Here is a 23,330-nt window from a genome sequence, read left to right as displayed (position 1 = left end):
TCCTTCCTTCTCAAAGAGGACCTCGACTTCAGGGAGGTGATGGGAGCTGGATTTCAGTGAGGGTGGGCTGGGCAAAGTCACCGCCTTCCCTGGCGAGGTGGCGATCAGGAGATGGCCGGAGGTGGCCCTGGACGTCTGGGGAAATCTTGGCCCTTTTTATCCAAGATCTTGAATGCCTATCAGCAACACCCATTCAATGATTAAGCTAGGCGAAAATTAAGGCAAAGAATGGCCTTTTACCTGGCCAGAACAACAATCTGAGAGGGCAAGACCCTCATTGTTTCCCAGAACAGAAACAATTGCTATTTACCTTATTTCTAAGGCAATGGAAGCCCAAACAATGACCCTTAGCCTTGGTTGGGGACAGATTAGTGGCCAGTCCCAGAGAGCCCACAGCGTCCTTGAGAAAGAAATCTAGGCAGGGATCCCCAGGATCTCTTGGTAGGTTCAAAGATCAAAAAGTCGATAAATCCGTTCCTTTGTGCAGTTTACCTACTGGTAAGGATGGGGTGTCCTCTGTGGACGGGAGAAGGGAGGAAAGGAGAGACGGATGGAGGAAGGGATAAAGGAGCATCTTGGGAAGTGCTCCCTAGGGGCTGACACCGAAGGGAAGGGCCATCCCTTTCTTGAGAGCTTCCATTCTAACAGAGGTTTAGAAGAGGAAAGTGAAGGGCCAGGGGGATGGGAAGTAGAGCTAGAAGGGATGACAGACATGTTCATTCTGGGCCCAGTGTGGATTATGGTTCTAGAAACTGAAAGGGGGAAAGGGTTCCAGGCAACAAGGTGAATGGAGGGAAGTGGATGGGTCGCGCTGGAAGGCCTGCCTGGACATGGGCCTGCATGTGAGATGGAGGAATTCACCAGTCTGGACAGCCAGGGGGGCCCAGGAGAGGCACCAGTTCTGGGCCTGCTGGTTTTCCTGCTTCCCGCCTCTGTCTATCTGTGTGTATCTCTCTCTCTCTCTCTCTCTCTCTCTCTCTCTCTCTCTCTCTCTCTCTCTCTCTCTCTCTCTCTCTTTCTGTCTCTATCTCTGTCTCTCTCTGTCTCTCTCACCTTCTGTCATCTCTTCATCTCTCTCTTCATGTTTCTGTTTCTGTCACTGAATCTCTGTGCCTCTCTATCTCTTTCTGTCTGTCTGTCACTCTTTCTCTGTCTCTGTCTATCTCTCTTGGCCTCTCTCGCTCTCTCTCTGTCTCTCCCTCCCCCCCTCACTTTCTCTGTCTCTTTCTCACTTTCTCTGTCTCCTCCCCCTCCCCATCTCCCCATCATCTCTTCATCTCTCTGTGTCTCTCTCTGTCTTTGTCTCTGTCTCTCTCTCTTTCTCTGTCTCCTCCCCCTCCCCATCTGTCCATCTCTCTCTCTCTTCATGTCTCTGTGCATATTCCACCAGGACAGAACCGTGACATCACCTGCTCTATGTCCCTGGGCCCTCTGGATTGGCCCCTGGCATGAAGTCGGTGCTTGGAGAGTATTTCCGTGTGATGAATGAGCTGTCAGAGCCGCGTAATTGGGAGTGTATTTTAAGTGCTTTAGAAGTGACTCTAGAGGCCGGGCCGTAGAGTGGACAAAGGATGGACCTGAAATCCAAGGGCTTGGAATCGATTCCAGATTTCACCACTTGCGACCTGTGTGGGTTTAGGCAAGTTACTTTGCTTCTCAGAACATTGGTTTGCTCAAGTATAAAAGTAGAGGGTGGAAAGAAAAGTCTGGTGGATAGAGTATAGCCCCAGAGTCAAGAAGATATGACCTGGAATCTGGCCCTAGACCGGCTGTATGACTCTGACCAAGTCAGTTAATCATCCCATGCCTCAGTTTCCTCATCTGTAAAGTGAAACATAGGATCGGGACTTCTGAAGTTCCCGCCAGCTAGGAGATCCTTCTTGACTGGTCCCAGGCAGAGGTGCAAGCAAACTGCTTCTTTGTGCCTCTGAGGGCAGGTGGTTCTCTGCACAAAGCCCATTCTCATTCCCAGAGGTTTTTTTTTTTTTTTTATTGACAATAGCGTAAACGGTAATTTCACTAAACTTTGACCCGTAACATTGTGGTTGTCAAGGCTGTTTGCTACTAAGCAGTGAAAAAGAATTTTGAAAAAGTAAAAGAAAAAAAAGCAGTAAAAATTATGACTTATGAAAAATTAAAAGAAAAAAGCCTTTATTTGTGATTGTAGGAGCCTGCGACCTCTGAGTGTTCAGCAGGTGCCACTTTATCAAGTGCACAGTGGGCGTCGTGTCACCCCCAACCCCCCACTCCCTTCCACCCCAGTTGTTAGAGGAAACGAACCTATTCTGACCTTGTGTGATGATTGTGGGCCTTTTATGTAAAGGTATCCCCACTTGTAACCATAACGGTTCTACAAATGGCAGGTACAATTGTGTCTTCCACCTCTCAGAGGCTTGAGGCATAGCGCCCCCGCCACCCAGAAAATCCACCCCGAATTTTTTGGCCCTTCATTCATACCAGAAGAGATGTCTGAATTTTTTTTTTCCTTTTATGGGTAGGTACAGTACCTAATTGTAAAAGTGAGACCAATAGGCTGTTTTATTTATCATATATTATATTAGGCTGTATTTGGTCATAGGCTATATTATTCAATACCATACACATATACATTTTATACATTTCTAAATTTCTAAACTTTTTCTGTCTCATCTGTGGCTTCTGTAAAACTCACTCCACAAAAGGGACAGCTAGTTGGTGTAGAAGTCAGGAAGAACTGAGTTCAAAACTGGCCTCAGACACTTAACATTTTCTAGATGTGTGACCCTGGGCAAGTCACTTAATCCCAATTGCCTCAGCAAAACAAACAAAACCCACAAAAGTTCCCATTTAACCCATGACATATCAAAATCTCGAAGGGGAAGTTGCAATATGAAGGGATGACTACTGATATAGCTCTTGTTAGTGATTTCCTTAAGTATTTCCCTGCACATTAACCCCATCAAAACAATTGTGCCATAAAGCTGTTGAAGAATCTCAGACTTGTAAGTCACTCTGGAGAATGTAAAGTTCAATTTATACTTGAATAAGGATTTTCTGGTGTAATATTTGACAAATACTTATTTGGTCCCCACTTGGAAATCCCCAGCAAAGGGGCATTTGTGGCCTTGGACAAAGCATAGCCTGTTTCCTCATCTGTAAAATGAAAGAATTGATGATAAGTTTTTCCTTATGTCAGTTCTAAATCTGCATCCCTGATGCATTTCTATTCATCCTTTCTTTGGGATCATTTAGTCTAATCCTTCCTAATATGTGGCCTCAGGCCTGAACACAGCATTCCCTGTGTGATCACACATGGAGTCAAACAGGAGAGGGTACTATGGAACAATTTAGGAGTTGGAAAAGACCTGAGAGGCCTGCCCCTAGAGAGAGCCCTCTGGTCCAAAGACCTGGTCTTACTTTGGGGGCTGCTTATCTATAAAATGAGGGGGTGGTCTCTGGGTGACCTTCTGAGCTTAAAAATTTGTGATTCATTCGGTCCATGGGAGCTGCTGTGAAAGTGAACACTGCAGGATTTAGCAATTGACTGTCCTTGACAAAGTGAGTGATGAGGATCCTGAGGCTATGGGGATTGAAGGAATGGGGGAGTCTATACAGGAATGGGGAAGTGGGAGAGGGAGGAGTGTTCTGAGAGGGAACAGATAATGAATTCTCTTTTGGACATGTAGAGTTTGCATTGCCTTTGGGCATTCTCTGTATAGAGACGGGTGTTAATGTGAGGCTGGAATATAGGAGAAAGGTTAGAGCTTGATAAACTGCTGAATCCATGGGTGCTGATGATGTAGAAGGAAGAGAGAAGAAAACTTTTAGTGGCCTGGAGGCCAGTAAGTTCAGCAATTTGTTTCTCCTTTTTTTGTCTCTCCCCAGCACTTAGCACTATGCTTTGTTCTGATTACGGGCTTGACTTTGTTGTGGGGAAGGGGCCATGAAGGCAGCAGAGACTGTTGAAGGGGGCATGATGTCTAGGAATGAAGAGGGGCTTATAATACTAGCATACTATGTCACACCTGGAGTATTGTGTGCTGAGTCAGCCCCAGTAAGACCATGTCTAGAGAACACCAATAGAGACCACTGAGTCCATCCCCCCATTTTATAGATGAGGAAACTGGGGTACAGAGTGGTTAAGTCATTGGTGTAAGGTCCCAGTTAGTAAGTATCTGAGTGGAATTTGAACTCAAGACTTGCTGATGAATCCAACCCAGAAACTTGAAACTGTGAGATTTGAGGAGCAGTTGGAGATACTCTGTAGAGAAAGCATGGGAAGCCTAGTGGAGACCTTTTATAGATGAGGAAGACAGATTTGACTTCTGAGTGGCCTCAGGGGGACTGCAGAAGAACCCTAGACTCCCAAGTCTGAGAAGTTCCTCAGAGATGACCTTGAATTAGGAGAAGGACAGAGCATGTGTCAGGATGGCCAACATCTCGGGCGCCATCTTGTCCAATCCAGTCCTGAACCAGAATCTGTCCTACAACTGCAGGGACTTGAAAGGCTGTTTTGCCCTGAGGTGAAAAAATAAATTATTTCCTGGCTTGTTAAATAAATATCCAGAGAGCAAGGACAGGGACTGAAGAAAAGATTTCTTCCTTTTACTCTCTAGAGGAAGAGGAGATAAGAAAATCCTGGAAGGGATGCTCTGTTGTCCCTTCCTAATCATTAGGGAGGTAAGAAGAGAATGTTGACTGGCCAACTATAATCACCACAGGGATCCTCATCTTGGAACCCCTCAGTGTTACAAGAGGCACCATAGAGACCTTGATGTATTTTATAAATTGAGGGAGATGTGGGTAGAAGGCCTTTGTCCAGCTCTGAATCTCTGCTCCCATGATATATCCCCAGCAGGAGGCATATCGTTTTTAATTCATTTTTTTCCTCATAAAGGCCTCAGATGAAAGTGATACTCTGATATGTAGAATCTGATGAGTAATCCTCAAGATAGGCGAAGACTTCCAACAAGACTGTTGGTTTGTTTTTAAAACAAATAAAGAAAATGAGTTATCTAGTTGCCTTTGGAGATCACGAATTCCATTTCTAAAAGATTTTTGAAACGGCAGCAGAGATTTATTGAGAATGTCCTAAAAGGATTCTTACACCAGGGTTTCTTTGACCAGATCAGTGGATCCTAAAGATTTCTGTTCTGATAATGTGCTGCAACAACAGCAAAAAACATATCGTAAGCCCCCAGTGTGATTTAATACTCACCATATTATCTTTAAATTTGTTAGTACTTGCAGTAACTACAAAGATAACTTTGGCCCCCAAAGTTCCAAGTTCAGATATGCATTATTTAATTATAAAACACAATTTAAAGTTATTAAAATCTTATGTATAAAATAATGAAACTGTGGTTATGATTCTACATGTTTTATGGTGAACCTTCTTTCAGAATTAAAAGAAGTACCCTAGTAAGACCTCATTTGCTTATTGTTGTCTTTAAGAATTCGTATCAGATTTCTTTGTTTTATAAGTGTTTTGAATATAAACAACATTTTCAATGAAAAGTTGCAACATGGAAAATGTTTAACATGATACGGTCATCCATAGATCTATTTTTGATCTTAGTCTTTTTTATTTGTACAAAGATTTGTAGTATTTAGTGCCAGGCAAACACGATCTTAAATCTGGTTCTGTGTCAAGATGATGTATTTTGATTTAAAATGAGAATTGAAAATGCATATTCACACAACTATGTGGTGGAAAATAATGGGGTAATTTTGTAAGCTTTCTGGCTGAGTATTGGAGATGTATTTTTTACAATTTTAGCCACTTAGCCAATCAAAAAGATAAATGAATGGTCAGTTATGATATCTAAATTATTTATTGCTGACTAATGACAAATGCTGTGTTGAATTGTTGCTTCATTTAAAATGATGTTTAAAATCATCAAGAAAGAATCTCTTCACAGGTAACTTTCTTCCATTCAGACACTGGTGTTTTATCTGTACTTTCCTAGAAATTCTATCGAATAACCGATCGATATTGCCAATGAATTCACTTGAAAACCTAGCAGCTGGAGGACAGTAGAGTAGGTAGAAGATCGGTTTCAGTTAGAAAATAATCTTAGTGCTGCATTGAGAGGCCAGTAAAAGTCTGCCGCTGAAGGGTGTCTGAATGTGTGTGAAAGGTGTTCCGGGATAGTTTCAGGATGGTTTGTAATGTGCAAGCTCGCTGGTCACGGCTTTAAGCAAACCTGCCATCTGTGGCACTGTTAGGATGTAAATGTTTCCACCGTCTTGGTGATGGGATTACACAGCTGATGAGCTATGATTGCAGAATGGAAGGAGGGAGCTCCTCTGATGCTGTATTCGGGACAGATGAAGGTAGTCTCGGGCGTTTCATTCTCCTTTGGGAATCAGTTTTATGTTGGACAGTTTGGAAACAATCAGATGTTGAGTTGAGAAGCTGCAAGAATACAATAGGCTTCGAATTGGTTTTCGTTTTGAATTGCTGCTGGAACAGATGTATAATATTTCAAACACACGGGCTCGTGGCTACTGAGCAAAAAAAAAAATCGTTAATTGGACAATGATTTGTTGCTTCAAGCTCCCCACTCAAATTTTAGCTTGTACTCCTTGGAGCATCATTGGGAACTTCCAAGGAAAGTGAGAACACTGAATGGGAATTGCTGGATGAGACGACCTTCCAGATGTCTCTCGGCTCTTAGGGACTGTTTCTGAACCCGATGGGGAGTGAGAAGGTCTGAACATGAGGAAACTGTTTATATAAGTGGCTAGGTTGCACAACAGAGTGCTGGCAGTAGAATTAGCAAGACCTGTTACTGTCACAACAGCAAACAAATAATGACTCAGGAGATGATCTCCAAGCTAGTTGGGACAGAGCAGCACATGATTGTGAGACATCTGTAAACCAGAGACTTAGTACAGCATCATGAAATCCCAGAATCTTAGAAATGAATAAGACCCCAGAGACCAGGAACTAGACTAGACCAACGGACTATACTAGGCCATTTTTTTTTTTTTTTTGACAGAAATCCCTAAAAGCAGTGTCCATAGCAAGTGATCATCTAACTTCTCAGCAACCCATGGTGGCAGGGAGCGTCTCCCCTCCCCGAAACTCATAGTCCCTAGAAATTACTGTTGTTTACTTATCTGAGTATCCTCCGCCTCTGATTATTTGCTAATGTTTTAAGTATGTGAATTATATCTTGACGTCTGAAAATATGTCAGTGACATAGAGCCCGGGGAATTTTCTCTTGGAAAAGACTTAAGAGATAGTTTAGGCTGATCTTAGAATGAGGTGATGAAGCTAAAGGATAATCACCTAGTGACTCACTTCCCTAAGGCCAGAGAGTGCCCAGATCTCTAAATCTAAAACAAGCGGTGCCCATTGGACAGATGGCACAACTGCAGGAGCAGAGATGTAGGGCGGAGGCCATCTTGTCCAACCCCTTCATTTACAGTTAAGGAAACCGAGACTGGGCTTAAGCAAGTTGCCCAATGTCTTGTTCACGGCTGGCGTTTGAACTCTGGACCTGTGACTCCAAATCCTGGATAGTTTTCTCTGACCCACACGACCTCTTTCTCTAGTGACTTTTCCCCAGTGTCAACCTGACACATTTTTAAAAGCCTCTGACACCTTTTCTTTAATGGACTTTGAAATATGGGGATGATCAGGAAAGTCTACTTGTGGCTGATCCAGGAATTCCAGGCCCAAAGGCCCCGGGGAAGGAGATAGAGGTGGGCCGGCCGTTCCGGGCAGAGGCTGTTCTCACAGGGGAACCGTGAGAGAGAGTGCCTGGTAATTTGTTCCAGAAGTGATGGGCCATCCAGGATGCGGAGATGTGTCCGGGAAAGGCCGAGTTTTGTAAGACATTTTGTGCTCTCAGGAGTGCAAACAGGATTGTAACTGTTGGAAGAGTCTGCACTTCCCTTCTCCCTCCAGCTCCCAGTGCCACGGGTTAATGGAGGCTGACTGTCTCTTCTCCAAAGAAATGCTTTTATTCTCGCTGTGGGGTAAGCAGCCTTAATGAAGCTCAGTTCCAGGAGCCTCGTTTTCTCCCCTTGAGGAGGGCCTCAGACTGCAACCTCTCCAAGTTCTTCCTTCTTCCTCCTCTCCTTCTCTTGCTCACACTGAAGGGTCCCCCTGGAGGGAAGACATTGCCTCTGATGGCCATTTGAGGGGTATTAACTGGGCCCACGGGGGCCGTTCTTGACACTTAATAATTAATCAGTCACTGTGCTTTTCTAGAATATAAGCTCCTTGAAAACAGAATGCTTAATTTTGTTTCTGTCTTCATCATCTGGTACAAGGAGGTACCTGATACTGAGTTAATCAGAAATCATTTATTAAGCACCTACTGTGTTTTATGTTCTGTGCTTTGTATTCCCTCAAATGTACAGAGACGCGTGAAATGGTCACTGGTCTCAGGAAGCTCCCATTCTAGAATAGATCATGAATTCAATATTATGAGATTATCTCCTTGGGAGAGTCCTGGAAGATCTCCAAGTTCCACTTCAGTGACCGTTGCATAATTATGTCCTTGTCTAAAAAGTGGAGCTGCCCTCCCTCTTCCTTCCCCTAAAGCAAGTGCTCTGGCTACTGCCTCCCTGGTTAGCTTTTCAGCTAGTCGATTATCACAACAATCCTATTCCTGCTGTCGTTATCCCCATTTTATAGACAGTGAAACCGAGGCGCCTTTGCTCTTTGGTTCTCAGTTCTAAGCTATTTATGTCACTGCTTAAAGGTTCTTTATGTTCCCCGTCTCTTTTTAAAGCAACAACAAGGACAGCCCGCCTGCACGCTGGGTGCTCTTTGGTGAATCAGTTGATTAGCATTTGGTGAACGCCTTCCATGTGCCAGACCTTGTTTTCCCCATTGGGGATGCAAATGCAGCGATGTTTACTGGAACGCATGTTTCACTAGGAGAGATATTATGTATACAGAGAAGTACCTTTAATGATGTACAGAGTTTATGTGGGGGAGGCTGACGCCGCCAATGGCTGGTGTGGGTTAAGAGAACCCTCAGACGGGAGACGCTGTGGGGATGGAGGCTGCCCCGGGTTCTAGGAGGTAGGGGGGGGGGAAGCAGCCCCGGGGAACAGCTTGTGTGGACACGGGAGGGGAAATGGCACATCGTGCGTCCATTCCAGCAGGATTGTTGAGGCGTCCTTCGTGGCTTCCTCCCTTGGGATTCCTCGGAAGCTTTTTGGACCAGCTCCCACTACCTGAAGGGGGACTGGGGAGGGCGGGCCCTCTGCCATCCTCCCATCGGTTGTGAGGGGTTTCTCATGGTCCGCTAACCGAGAGCCTTCCGATCAAGGACCCGGGGTGTCGGTGATGGCAGGGCACTCGGGGCGGGTCCTGCACAGTGACTGAGCGGCCTTTCTCTCTCGCAGGCGGAACCAGCACCCGGGAGCCATGTGAGGACCTGGTAGCCTGAGGGGAGTCAAGATGAAGGTGACCGAATGGACGGCCAGTAGTAAGTGGTCCGTCGCCTTTCTCCGAGCTGAGGTTAACTGGGCCAAAGCTCGTCCGCATGTGGAGGGGACGGGGCTAGGAAGCAGCCCAACGGCGTCTTGAATCTGTGTCTGTGTGTCCCGAGGAGCTGTCGGGCTATTCCTCCCGGCCTTGTGCTTTCCTGGGGGGGGAGGGGGGAGGCGCCATGTTGAAAGGGGACTGCTCCATCTGGTCCAAATGTCCAGTGGAAGTGTTTCATGGAAGGAGCCTCTGTTGGGCTGGTTCGGTCCCATAAAGTGTCCGCTGGTCTCTTCCACCTTCAGAGGTCATGGCGAAAATCCCCATGATTCTCAGTTGTGGGGAGATCTAGAGGACCTAGAGAGAGGAGATCTCCCATATGTCTCTGTGAAGGCTGTAACTGTTGTTTACCCTTTTTTTTTTTTTAATTAATTTTATAATTATAACATTTTTTGACAGTGCATAGGTAATTTTTTACATTATCCCTTGTACTCCCTTCTGTTCCGAGTTTTTCCCCTCCTTCCCTCCACCCCCTCCTCTAGATGGCAGCCATTCCCATACATATTAAATAGCTTATAGTATATCCTAGGTACAATATATGTGTGCAGAACCGAATTTGTTGTTGTTGTTGTTGCAAAGGAAGAATTGGATTCGAAGGTAAAAATAATCTGGGAAGAAAAACAAAAAATGCAAACAGTTTACACTCAATTCCCAGTGTTCCTTCTCTGGGTGTAGCTGATTCTGTCCATCATTGATCAATTGGAATTGGATTAGCTCTTCTCTATGTTGAAGATATCCACTTCCATCAGAATACATCCTCATACAGTATCATTGTTGAAGTGTAGAATGATCTCCTGGTTCTGCTCGTTTCACTCAGCATCAGTTGATGTCTCTCCAAGCCTCTCTGTATTCCTCCTGCTGGTCATTTCTTACAGAACAATAATATTCCATAACCTTCATACACCACAATTTACCCAACCATTCTCCAATGGATGGACATCCATTCATCTTCCAGTTTCTAGCTACAACAAAAAGAGCTGCCATGAACATTCTGGCACATACAGGACCCTTTCCCCTCTTTAGTATTTCCTTGGGATATAAGCCCAGGAGTAGCACTGCTGGACCAAAGGGGATGCACAGTTTGATAACTTTTGGGGCATAATTCCAGATTGCTCTCCAGAATGGCTGGATTCTTTTACAACTCCACCAACAAAGCATCAGTGTACTGTGGTTTATCCTTAATTCCCATGGCCCCTCAACTCCTTCTCCTCTCATCTCACTCTTCTTCCTCATCAGGGCTTTAAGCTTACAAAGTTCTATACATGCGTTGTCTTATCTTATCCTGGTGAGGTTGGCTGCCCCCATCCCCATCCACAAAGGATGGGCAAACTGATGCTCAGGGTAGTTACATGACTTGCTTAGGGACACACCGTTCCGTAAGGCAGGACTCAAAGGTGGGAGTTGCTGACCCCAAGTCCAGGTCCGTGCCTTGGTGAGGATGCCGATTGTTCTAAGACGTATCCCACGCTTCCCACCATCTTAGCAGAGTGATCTGGCCCTCCTCCCAATTCTGTGGTGATTTGCTACATCAGGGGGTCACTCTGGCAGAGATGGCAGCTGGATGAGGAAAGGAGGTTCTAATTCCCAGACCTGGGTTTGAACCCCAATTCATTATGTATTTAGCCCTTGGGGCACTCCCTTCCTCATCCTCTTGGTTTCGGTTCCCAAAATGAGAGCGTTAACAATATGGCCTTGAATGTCCCTTCCAGAACAAAGTCACGTGATACAGTTACACAATTTGGGGGATTTTTCTGGGTTCCCTTATGTTCGGCAAAAGAGATGGCCTGTTGTCCTCGGATTCAACTTCTCCTGGACTTAACTGCTGTTAAGTATTAAATTTAGTGTATTAGTTGGTTTTTAAAAAATAATTCTTTAAAATTTGCCTGCATTTCCCCCACTCTCTCTCAGGTAGGTCGCACAGTAGATGGAGTGTTTGGTGCCGAGTCAGGAAGGCCAGAGTTCAAATCCAGCTTGTAAACATATACCGAGTCACTTAACCTCCAGCTGCCTCAGTTTCCTTAACTGTAAAATGGGATTCTAATAGCATTTATCTTATAAGGTTATTGGGAAGATCAAATGATATAATATTTGCTGAATAAGGTTCCTGGCATAGAATAGGTGATTAATAAATGTGTATTTCCTTCCTTCCTACCTTCTTTCCTTGAGAACCATCCATGATAGCTCAGAATTTTATTAAGCATCTATTAAACACCTGCTGTGTCAAAAGCAGTAGGCAGGCAACAAAGAAACATTTTTATTGGGGAAAAAAATAAGTGATCAGAGGAAGGTGACTAAAACACAGCCTTTTACACAGAACCTTAGAGACTGCAAAGCAAAGAAGAAGCTTGATGTTTCCCTGTAAAGGGAAGAGAGCGGCTTTGAAGATCTGCCCCTCTAGGAGGAGGTAGGGGCTGCCTCATGGATTGATCTTCGAGGCCCCAGGTTCGAATTATTTACCACATATGGTCCTGCATAAGTCACTTCATTTCTGGATCTCTGTAAGAGAAGGAGGTTGGACTACTTTAGCCTTGAAGTCACAAGTTTGGGGCCCTCTTCTCTCCCAATCAGATATTTTCTTATTTGTTTTTCGAGGCAATTGAGGTTAAGTGACTTGCCCAGGGTCACACAGCCAGGAAGTTTTAAGCATCTGAGGCCAGATTTGAACTCAGGTCCTTGTGACTTCAGGGCTGGTGCTCCATCCACTGCACCACTTAGTTGCCCCCAATCAAACATTTTCAAATGGATGGTATTCTATGGGAGCCCCCCTGATGGAAGGAGGACCAAAGGCTTCCACAGTGTTGGCCAAACCTCCTGGGCTGAATTGATGGAAGGCCTCGGACCGCTGAGCACTGGATGAGTAGCTGGGGGTGCTTGGGATTGCACTGCAGGGAACACTCACATCACTTGGGTCAGAGAACCAAAATTTCCAAAGCCCATTGGGAATTAAGAAATGGAATTTGTGTCAGGTCCCTTCCGGGTTCCTAGCAGCACGTGCCTCATTTTAAAGAGCTGTAAGTCTCTTTTCCCCCGCGACCTCAAAAAGTATTTCCAATTCTCATTGATCTTGTCTTAGATTATTGTTGGTGTTATTTCAATGACCAATGGCGAAGAGCGCTGGGAAATTAAGAATCGGGGGAAACTCCCCAGAGAAATGGAGCAGGGGCGAGTGAAAAGGGTGTGTGCCTTTCTGAAACCCTCACACTACTTGTGTGATTTTGGACAGGTGGCTTTTTTCTGGGCCTCGATCTCCCAGAAGAATGGGTCCATAGAAACCACTTGGGAAAGGAGGGAGGGAGAAAAATCAGTCGCAACTCCAAATTTTCTGTTGCTGACTTTCTTCTTCTCAGTGGGGCTCAGTTTCTTTTGGGTGATCCCAGTGTCTGGCCCAGCCTCAGGGCCTGTTGTCCTTCCACATCCTGTTTCAGTAATTGAGAAGGTAGCTTGTAAAAAGTTAGCTGGGGCCTTTTCTCGGCTCCCAGGGGCACCAGAGCCCCTTCACATGCTTTAAGCTCTCGCCTAATTTTGGAGTGCTAATTAAGCCAGGTTCGGTCAGAATGGACCCCTGGGTGTGGGGCGAGGTGCTCCCCAGATAGATCCCCCTCCCTGGCAGCGTGATGTGTCTTCCCCCTGTCCCAGTTTAGCTCATCCTGTTCCCTGCTCTTATATGCCTCTGGATGCCACTTAGGCTCTTAATAAGGCTGGGACCCCACTGTCTACAGCCCCCTAAGGCTCATTGCCAGCCTGATTCAAGGGGCAGGCGCCCTATTAGCGCGGATAATGAAGCATTAGCTTAACTATCTGACCCAGAATTCCACAGGAGCTGGCCAGCATCCCAGCCTGGACATTCTCGCGTCCTCCACCTGACTGGCTAAAAGGGGCCTTCACTGATGTGCATTCTGGTACGATCCCAGCTGTCTCCCTGGGACTCCATGCCGGTCCCGGGAGGACGCAGCTTCCCAAATACGAGCCTGGGGAGGACTGGCTTGTGAGCAGAAACTCTCCAGACTTGGAATCGTGCCCTTAGTATGACACAAGTGACTCAGAGTCTGCTACAGGATGAGGGTACCCATCTGGGTCATGGCGGGGAACGACCTGGCTTTTCTGCAGGACTTACACTCTGTCTGGACTTCCGTCCCACCGGTCCCAGCCTAGGACAATCCATTGCAACCTTTCTTCAGTTGCTGTTCTTGTTCTGGGCCCTGGGGAGGAAAGGCAGCAGTGGGAGGGGCCCTGCCCTCAAAAGCTTCCCTTCTAAAGGTAATGGGAACCTAGAGGAATGAATAAACAAGATGTCAGAAGTAAGATGATGGGGAAGGGCAGCTGCTAGGGGCTGGGCGTGAGGAGAGACCTCTTGTAAGGGGGAAGGGCAGCTGCTCCAGGGCTCTCCTATCTGGGCCAGCTACCTCAGGGAGGTCTGACTACCTGGGAAAGGCCCCAAGTTCTGCTCTGCTCTTTCCTAGATGGATCATGTAGGGCAGGCCATAAAGCATCCCCAGACTTCAGCTTCCTCCTCCCCGAATGAGGGACTCGATTCCTGAGGGCCGAGAGGACGCAGGCTGCCCATGAGGAACATGGCTAGCTAGGTGGCCCAGTGGATAGAGCACCAGCCCTGAAGTCAGGAGGTCAGATCTGGCTTCAGACACTTAACTTCCTGTGGGACCCTGGGCCAGTCACTTAGCTCCCAATGCCTCAGGGGGAAAAAAGAGTTAATGTGTTTAGTTTGCTAGACAGTGTGTATATTTGTTGGTTATGGCTAATGTAGAAAATTTGACACATTTGTTATGAGGGATTTGCTTTTCTTTTTTTTCCCCTAGTGGAGAGGAGAGAAAAAATATTTTTGTTTAATCAAAAAAATTAATGAGGATTAATCCCAGGAATCGTTTTCTGTCTTAAAAAGGCCTGTGTAAATGGTGGGGTGGATGCTCATCACGGGGGACCCGGGATCCCTAGGTTCAGACTCTGAGATCTCTTTAGTCTGCGTCCCCAGGTTGTTCTTAACCTTCCGTCTTCGACGTGACCTTTTCAAAGTCTCTGCCTGAGATCTGACCAGTGCTGGAAAGTGGCCAAATTTGGGTGGTGGTGGTGGGATGTGTGGGAAAGTCATACAGATAGAGAGTGGCACAGTCAGCATTTGAACTCGGGTCCTTTGCCTCCACATGTCAGGAGGCCCAAAGATTATGGATCCCTCAGCTTGGAGGTGAGAGACCTTAATTCAGCTCTTCTGACCTTTACCAGGCTGGGACCATGGGAAAGGACTTCTCTGTCCTGGGTCTCCCCAGCCCCCAAGCCCTCCCGGGTCTCACTTGCTCTTGAGTGGCCGCTGAGGACCACATAGGTCCGTCCAGCGCTTGTTCACCATTGGGTGAGCCCGGCTCTCTCTGGCTCTCATCTCAGCTGTTAACTACAAATGATTTCCTTCCCAAATAAAAGTGAAATGCAAACTTTGAGTCCATCTCTGTTTTCCAAACTCCAAGTTTGCTTTGCTCTTCACTGTTATGACGGACTTGAGGATCCTTGCTGACTGGTCTAATTACACTTTCCATTATCTTGTTGATCGGGCTGATGGGACCAAGTAGTCTCTGAAGCTTAGATGGCATCTGTCCATAGAAAGGGAAAACAGAGTAAAATGCTCTCAGCGTCTGGTTTTAGTGAGGTTGTTGGAAGGATTGTTCTGCTCCCTTGAGGCTCCAGTTCAGCTCTGGTTCCAGTCCAGCTCACATGGTTCTATTCCTTTAGAATGATCACTGAGCAAATTGTTTCCTTGGGCCTCGATTCCCTCCATCTGTAAGATCTGGGGCCCTCCCTATGGAGCCTGTAAAATGTTAACTACAAGATGTCCCTATGGAGACTTAAAGTGAAGGATGATGGGACTGTAGGATCATCCATCTGGATCTGCTCCCTTTTCTTACAGATATAGACTCTGAAGCGAGTGAGGGGAACTATTTTTTACACAGGTAGCAAGGTTCAGGGGTCAGCTTTGAACTGGAGTCCCCAAGCAGTGACCTCTTCTCACAGCACCAATTGTTGCATAACAACTGAGGGTGACTTAAATGTTTGTTTATATGAAGAAATCCCATCAAGAGGAAATCACATTATCTCTTATTCAGTCCTACTTATTGCTCAATAACCTGAAGCCTGTTTTGGGGGGAGGGCAGGGGATCTTCCCCAATGTTTCCTGAGGTACCAAGCTCTGGTCATGTGAAAATCCTTATTGTAAAAGGACATATCAAGGATTCAGGAGGCGTAGAAGCTTGGATCAGTGTCATGGTTCTCCACTGTAGCTCCCCTTAGGGTTGCTTGATAGGACAGGCTTCCCTTCTCCAATCTCTCTGTACATCCTGGAGTAGGTGCAGATGTCGGGGCTCCATCTGTTAGCTATATATGGCAATGTGAGCTTGCTGTTGGTGCTTACTTATATTCTAAAATGTATTATTATTATTTTAAATTTAATTGCATGGTTAACATTTTCTTCCTTTGCTTTTTTTATTGTTTTATTTTTTAAAAATTGGCTTTTCAGCAATCATCAAAACCATTTGGTACTGACTAAGAAATAGAGTCGATCAATGGATCAGGACAAAATAGTCAGTGACTAGTAATCTAGTTTTGACAAACCCAAAGCTTTTGGGATAAGAACTCACTATTTGATAAAAACTGTTGGGAAAATTAGAAACTAGTATGGAAGAAACTAGGCACTGACCCATACCAAACACCACATACCAAGACAAGGTTGAAATGGGTTCATGATTTAGACATAAAGAGTGATATTGTAAACAAATTAGAAGAACAAAGGATAGTTTACCTCTCAGAATTGTGGAGAAAGAAGGAATTTGTGGCCACAGAAAAACTGGAATTCATTATTGAATATAAAATGAGTAATTTTAATTATACTAAGTTAAAAAGTTTTTGTACAAACAAAACCAATGCAGACAAGATTAGAAGAAAAGCAATAAACTGGGGGAAATTTTACCTTTAAGGGCTCTGATAAAGGTCTATTTTAAAAATATATAGCAAATTGACTCAAATTTATTAAGAATTTAAGCCATTCTCCAATTGATAAATGGTCAAAGGATATGAACAGACAGCTTTCAGATAAATTAAACCCATCTCTAGTCATATGAAAAGGTCTAAATCACTATTGATCAGAGAAATGCAAATTAAGACAACTCTGAGATACCACTGCACACCTCTCAGATTTGCTAAGATGACAGGAACAAATAACGATGAATGTTGGAGGGGATGTGGGAAAACTGGGATACTGACAGTTGTTGGTGTAACATTCTGGAGAGCAGTTTTGAATTATGCTCAAAAAGTTATCAAACTGTGCATACCCTTTGACCCAGCAGCGTCTCTATTGGGCTTATATCCTAACGAAATCCTGAAGGAGGGAAAGGGAAATGTTTGTGGCCGCTTTTTTTGTGCTGTCCTTTTTGTAGGTGCCCATCAGTTGGAGAATGGCTAAGTTATGGTGTATGAATATTATGGAACATTATTGCTCTGTACGAAATGACCAGCAGGATGATTTCAGAAAGGCTTGGAGGGACTTACAGGAATTGATGTTGAGTGAAATGAGCAGGACCAGGAGATTATTGTACACGGCAACAGCAACTTTATATGGCGATCAGTTGTGAAGGACATGGCTCTCATCAACAATGAAATGATTCAGGCCAGATCTAATGATCTAGTGATGGAGAGAGCCGTGTACACCCAGAGAGAGGCCTGTGGGGACTGAATGTGGATCACAACACAGCTTCTCACTCTTGTTTGCATTTGGTTTTCTTTCTCATTTTTTTCCCTTTTGATCTGATTTTTCTTGTGAAGCACAATAAATGTGGAAATATGGATAGAAGAATTGCACATGTTTAACACATACTGGATTACTCGCTTCTAGGGAAGAAGTGGGGGAAAAATTTAGAACACAAGATTTTGTAAAGGTGAATTTTGAAAACTACCCATGTATATATTTTGAAAATAAAAAGCTTTAATTAAAAAAAAAAAAGTTGTGGAGTATACCACAGCTCCTGTGCATGGCAAACAAACAAATAAATAAAAATTTAAAATAAAATATTGGTTTTTTTTTTTCCTAAATACATGCAAAGATAGTTTTCAACATTCACCCTTTGCAAAACCCTGTGTTCTATATTTTTCTTCTTCCTTCCTTCCATCTCTCCCACCCCCCCAGAGAGCAAGAAATCCCATATAGGTTATACACGTACAATTCTTCTAAACATATTTCCACATCTAAAATGTATCATTAAAGAGATGATTACTGGACATTTAGAAAAGGAAGCAGTGAATGCAGCAAGAACAGGTCATGCCGTTTCATTTATCCTGCACCCCAGCCTCGGAGATCAGGAAATGCTCTGGGTAGAGGCTTTTGTTATTTAGGTTGTGAGCGAAGTTTATGCTAGTCTTGGGGAAAGCTACAAAGGCGACCTGTGGCCTGATGCTGGCTGTAGGGAGAAGGAGCACCCCCACAATTCTGGCCACAGATCGTTTCCTGAGCCTGGTAATCAGCATTGGTCGGCGTTAAAATCCAAAAATTGGCTTTATTAAGGGCAAACAGCACATAGCAGCTAATGAGCAGATGCCATAGAGTCCACGCCGTGTTCAGCGGGGGTTGAGAGGCTAACGGGTTAACTCTCCTCTGATTATTGCTAAGCAGAATAAACAAAATTGGTGTCCTGGGGAACGGTCTGGAGGGAGATAGCACAGGCTTACGTCTTGACTTGGCCACTTGGTACCTGTATGACCCATGGCTCCTTAATTAACTTTTCTGATCCTCATCTACCCCATCTGTCAAATGGGGGAACTGGATCAGGTGACTACCAGTTCAGACCAAAGTGGTTTTAGTTATTTTTTAAAGAACTTTTAAAGAACCTTCTTCTCCCTTTCTAACTTCACTTCTTCCTCTGTTTTCTACTTTGATGCTCCAGCTGTGGGTCTTGGATTTGTGATCATTCACCCACCTAAGCGGGGCCCAGACCCCACTATCTGTTGCTTGGCCATCTCAGTGTTGTCAGTCAAATATCACTTAAGCGTCTGCCTTAAAAAAACATTCAGGAACCAAGCCGATAATTTTCCAAAGTCCTTTTGTAAGTTCCATTTCTTCTTTTGGGAGTAGGACGTCCTTTCTCCTCTGTGGGATAAAGTATTTTGATGTGTCCTATGGAAAATAATAAATGGTAATCTAGTTTGAACCCTTAGGATACCTATTTATTCTTAATGGGTCAAAGGTTGGAACAAAAACTTCGCTTTTCTCCCTTTGGACAGAATTGTGACATTCACAGCAGCAGCTTCATGACGTTGGGCACTCCCTTTTCTGAGGTGAAGGGAACTCCTCATTTCAATGGGAATTTTAGAAGTACCCTTCTTATAGGATGATCACAATCATAATATTAATAATTAATCAGTAGTATTTTAATTCTTGATCTATTGTTCTATAGAGTTGAGATGGGAGGTGATGTTGGAGTAGGCCATTATCCTGCCATTCCTTTGGGTTTCATCCTCTGTATGTTACTGCTTGGCCAAGTGACATAATAGCTTTTTCTTTTTTTGCCTTGGCAATTGAGGTTAAGTGACTTGCCCAGGGTCACACAGCCAGGAAGTGTTGAGTGCCTGAGGCCAGCTTTGAACGCAGGTCCTCCTGACTTCAGGCCGTGCTCAATCCACTGCAGTGCCACCTAGCTGCCCCATCCTCAACAATTTTTTTGTTCCTGATGGCCAGGATCTGGTCTTGAGTCACCATGATGAACACCCCATCCCTAGACCCCTCCTTTCCATAAAAAGCCACAGCTCTTTGGTCCTTCACTCCCGCCACATTTTCGCTTGAGTTCACAGGAGGGTCTTTGGTCCACTCTAGATTTTTGCTGTTGTAGCAGTTCCGACTGGGTGGAAAAACCCTCTGGGGGACAGCAGACATCAGCGGCCTGTTCCTTTTGTCATTCTTCATTGTTGCTGCTGTTGTTATGATCAACACTGATTATTTTCTACTTTGCCTGGTTCCATCCTAGAGATGAAAAGGTCTGAGCAGTGAGCCCCGACCCAGAGGGGTTTCCCTTTGGGCAGATGGCCCACACATAAAAAATAAAGCCAGGCAGGGTAACATGGGATTAGACATAGAAGAGAGAGCTGGAGTGACTTGTTCTGCTTTGTGGGTCACCACTGAATGGCTGGACAACAACAGAGACATAGAAGGGTCTTTAGCTATCACCTGCTTCAACTCATTTGTGTCATGTAGGGTCAGGGACCCTTGTCCAAAGTCATGCTTCGAGAAAGGACCAGAGTCAGGGAGAAGCTGGGTCCTTTGGTGCCGTACCCGGGACCACAAATGCCACAGCAAGGCCTGGGGAGGTCACTGTGGGCTGGGAGATGGAAGAGAGGGCAGGACTTTCCCAAGTGAGGAGAAGGGAGTAGGCTCTCTCCAGGCTGGATACTTGCTTGATTGGCTGCTTGTTCTCCTGCATTCTTTTTTTTGGAAAGCTTTTTATTTTTAAAACATATGCAAGGATAATTTTTCAACATTGACCCTTGCATAGCATTGGGTTCCAACTTTCCCCTCCTTCCCCTCACTGCCTCCCCTACATGGCAAGCAATCAAATATATGTTATATATGTTAAAATATATGTTAAATCCAATATATGTAAACATTTATACAGTTATCTTGCTGCATAAGAAAAATCAGGTCAAAAAGGAAAATGAGTAAGGAAACCAAATGCTAGCAAACAACAGAAAGGGTGAGAATATTTTGCTATGATCCCCACTCAGTTCTCATAGTCCTCCCTCTAGGGGCAGATGGCTCTCTCCATCATAAGACCATTGGAACTGGTTTAAATAATCTCAATGTTGAAGAGAGCCACGACCATCAAAATTGATCCTCTTATAGTCTTGTAGTTGCTGTGTATAATGGTGCTGGTTCTGCTCATTTCACTCAGCATCAGTTCCTGTCAGTCTCTCCCCTAAATGCCTCCCACTGATCATTTCTTACAGAACAATAATATTCCATAATATTAATATACCACAATTGATTCAGCCGTTCTCCAATTGATGGACACTCAGTTTCCAGTTCCTTGCCTCTACAAAGGGGCCTGCTATACATTGTTGCACATGTGAGTCCTTTCCCTTTTTATGATCTTTGGGATCCAGGCCCAGGAGTGATACTGAAGGATGGTATTTTCCATGTAGTTTTTATTCTAGGTAGATTCTTTTGGAACGATTGCCTTTGGAAAAGAAGAAGAATGGTATAGAATGGCGACCAGAGTTCTAGATGCAGGTAGACTTGGGTCCAGACTTGTGAGCCTTAGTTCCTCTTCCATAAAATGGAAGAGTTTAGCTAGATGGCTTCTGAAGTCATCAGCCAGCTGATGATTCTCTGACAAATTTCATCTTCTTGGAACTAGACTGTTCCGACGCTGTTTTCGCTGAAGAAAACTTTATTTTCCATTTGCCTCCTATAATGAACTGAAGAAAAAAATAGGAAAAAAAAATCCCTAATAGAAACTCGATGATAGAATGGTAGCTGGGTGGTACAATGCAAAGAGTGTTGCCTCAGTTCAGATCCTTATGTGATCCAGGTAAAGTCACTTCTCTCTCTGGGCCTCAGTTTCTTAATCTTGAAGTGAGGCAGGGTTTGGATTTGAGGATCGCTAAAATCACTTCCTGCCCATTCCAGATCCTTTGAACTGTCAGAGGGCTCGGGGGGCTTCCCAGCTCTGTGCTTGGATCCCAAAGTCAAGCCTAAGGTACCTTTCCTCTCTCGGTTGAGCTTTCCAGTCTTCTGTGTGGAAACTGATCCGCCACTTCTGAAGTTGGTGTCTACTGGCAGTAAATCCCACCCTTGGCCCATTTTCAAGGCCTCTTTTTCTTCTGTAATAGTCAATGATTTGCTAATTCCTCGATTCCTTTAAATCTCTTTCTTCTGGAACAGTGATTTTAGGTCATAGTAACCCAAAGAAATAAACTCTTGATTTCTCCAAAATTGCTCATATTTTTAGTTGACTTAACTGTTGTGGAAGGAAAAGATATTATCATTTATTATAGCTGAGTGGTTAGATTCTCCGGTTGTGAATTTGTAGGATTTCAGTTAGAGAAGACCTTAGTTTATCTCCCTGGTTTTGCCAGCAAAAGTCTTTCTCTGAGTCTCTGAGACAGGAAGGTACTTGTCCAAAGGTTGGTCGGTTAATTTTTATTAAGCACCTACTGTGTGCTAGGCCGGCACTGCACCAAGTACTAACGATAGACAGGAGACAAAGACGGCCCCATTCTCATCAAGTTCACAATCTAATCTAAAACCACAAGCAAATATAGTTAAACAAACTGCACACGGTAAATAGAAAATAATTAAGGAAGGAAGGCACTAGAATTAAGAGGGGCTAGAAAAGACTTCCTGGAGAAGACAGGAGTTTTAGATGAGACTTAAAGGAAGCCAGGAGGCAGAGATGAGGAGGGCAGACGTTCTAGATTGGAAAGACAGTCAGAGAAAATGCCTGAACTGTCTAGTTGGGGCAATTGCCAGGAGGCAAGTAGGGCCAATGGATTGAAGAGTAGGATTGAAGAGTGAGCCATAAACTATCTGAAGACTAGACAGGTAGAGGAGACAGGGCTTTAAATGAGAAAGAGTCTATTTGGGTTTTGCTCCTGGGTATAGTGGAGTCACTAGTTTATGAGTGGGGGTTCGGTGGGTGCCATGATGTTTTAGGAGAATCACTTTATGTAAGTGACCAAATGGAGGATGGTTTGGAGAGAGGAAGACCGATGGGAGCTGAGGAGGGTCCGCACCAGGGCAGGGGCTGCGTCAGACAAGAGAAGGGCGCTTAAAGCAGATGCTGCAACGGCGAGATCCACCGGCCTTGACACCATATTGGATGGGGCTGTGTGAAAGAGAATGGGGAGCACTGACAGCCCAGTGCTGCTTCTCCCATGAAAGGGAGGGGGAAATGCTAATGTTAATGTTTGGTGTCTGATTCAAGGTGGCTCCAAGGCAGTTGGAGATTTGATTGGAGGTCAGCAGATGGGTTAAGGCAGCCTAGGGAGGTTTGATCTGAAATCCGTGGGACTGAGGAGATCCCCCATGAAGCAGCAGAGAGAGAGAGAGAGAGAGAGAGAGAGAGAGAGAGAGAGAGAGAGAGAGAGAGAGAGAGAGAGACAGAGAGAGAGACAGAGACAGAGACAGAGACAGAGACAGAGAGAGAGAGAGAGAGGAGACAGAAAGCAGAGCTCTGAGGGATTCCTATTCCAGACCTGGCGATCTAGCAGCCGAGCCTGAGGAGGAGCAGTCGGAAAGGGAGCCCAAGAACCAGATAAAGGGGTTAAGAGATAAAGTGTGATAGTGGGGAGGGACAGATCAAGCCAGGGGGTTTTGAGCATGGGGGAGACATGGGCGGCTTGGGAAGCAGCAGAGGGAGGGATGGAAATAAATGGGATTATTAACTTGGGGAGAAAGACTTGCACTAGGTAGGGAATGATTTCACACACACACACAGCACACCCTCCCTCTGATGGTCCGGGGAGAAAACAAGGAAAAAAGGGAAATATACGGGATAACTATTCTGTGTATGAGGAATAGCAGATTGTACACAACCGACAATTTCGTGTGCGCTCATTTCTCCCAATGCGGCTGTATCCCACCCATTAACAATGAAGTAAGGAACAAAAGTGAAAGGGGCTGGAGAAGAGGAGGAGCTGAGGTGGGGGCGCTTGAGTAGGTAGAGGTTACCTTCTGTGAGGAATAAGGCTGCCTCTTCCTAGGAGGAGGGGAGAGAGGCAGGAGGCCCCGAGGACGGGAGAGAAGCGGGGCTCCCAGGGAATTTTACCTCGAAAGTAGGGGAAGATCTCAGCCGAGGAA

General features: G+C 45.0%; 1 protein-coding gene across 1 annotated transcript in view; it reads left to right on the top strand.

Annotated features, from left to right (window-relative positions):
• Positions 1–23,330, top strand: part of SGMS1 (sphingomyelin synthase 1) — a 176,985-nt gene that overhangs the window by 94,978 nt on the left and 58,677 nt on the right. The window contains exon 5 of the mRNA XM_074297073.1: positions 9,352–9,434. The gene's annotated coding sequence lies outside the window, so the exon portion shown is untranslated. The remainder of the gene's footprint in view (positions 1–9,351; positions 9,435–23,330) is intronic.

This window comes from Sminthopsis crassicaudata, chromosome 2 (assembly GCF_048593235.1).
Source record: "Sminthopsis crassicaudata isolate SCR6 chromosome 2, ASM4859323v1, whole genome shotgun sequence".
NCBI classification, from domain to species: domain Eukaryota; kingdom Metazoa; phylum Chordata; class Mammalia; order Dasyuromorphia; family Dasyuridae; genus Sminthopsis; species Sminthopsis crassicaudata.
The sequence above is the reverse complement of the archived record's forward strand: the minus strand, read 5'-3'. Positions and strand labels throughout refer to the sequence as shown.